Source organism: Pundamilia nyererei, unplaced genomic scaffold (genome assembly GCF_000239375.1).
Source record: "Pundamilia nyererei isolate P.nyererei 1_Seehausen unplaced genomic scaffold, PunNye1.0 scaffold00080, whole genome shotgun sequence".
NCBI lineage: Eukaryota > Metazoa > Chordata > Actinopteri > Cichliformes > Cichlidae > Pundamilia > Pundamilia nyererei.
This window is the reverse complement of record NW_005187481.1, coordinates 1,826,641-1,827,720: the sequence shown is the minus strand read 5'-3', so window position 1 is coordinate 1,827,720 and position 1,080 is coordinate 1,826,641.

Here is a 1,080-nt window from a genome sequence, read left to right as displayed (position 1 = left end):
AAAGATCCAGAAATGTCCTGACACAAGATCTGAGAGATGCATCTGGCCCTTCAGCTGATCCATCTACTGCTCTGTGAAGCCTCAATTGGAAATAATCTCAGTTGAAGGGTAGCAATCAAGAAGCCATTTTTGGAGAAGGAAGAAAGGCTGGACACAACTGGACTGAAAATCAGTGGCAACAAATCTTATTGAGTGATTAAAGTTTTTGTTTTAGTTAAAAATGTCACTAAGTCTAAAAGTGTTCAGGAGAGCAGTCCAGCAGTGAGTGTCTACAGCCATTTATAAAACAGTCAGCGGTGTTGAGGATTTTGTCAAAACTTATGGTATTTTGAAATCATTAAAGTACCGTCACATTTTTACCCACGATGATGCAATACAAAATTGATTGGCAGCTGCTTCATTTTATGCATGTCAATGATCCCAAGCACACTGCTAATGCAGTAAGCATACCTGGATACTTTTACATCCCTGCCAGTGAAAACACTCAGAATATACTTTGCTACTTATTGTAGAGCCTACCTTACAATATAAAGCACCTTGAGGCAACTGTTGTTGTGATTTGGAGCTGTATAAATAAAATTGAATTGATTTGAATTGAATTGAGCTTTGCAAAAGCACACAATGGAGCACTATGAGCATCACCAAATATTGACTTTCAGTCTCTTTTTGCACTTATACTGTATTTCCATTTATGCTTGTTGTTTCATATCACACATATTTCCCATGTTTCTAATAAACTATAAAGAAATGAGAGGTGGCTCCAAACTTTGCACAGTGCTATATATTGTGAATAATGCATATGAGAATATAAATGCAGTCTTGAAACTTCCAGTGAAGCTGAACCTATATCAGAAAGTAAAACATTGTTGTCACTCTGGTGGCTTTGTTTGAATTTAGTTTCATGATAGTGAGATTAGAACGATAGTGATATTTCCCCATGCATCCCAGGTTTTGTGGTTTGTAATCTTTGATAGTGTCTCAACGCAAACTCAGTTCCTGAAATGCAAATCCACGTATAGATCAATATTTAAATAAATGATTTAGAGCATCTTAAATGCAGGGTATACAGAGGTTGTGAAC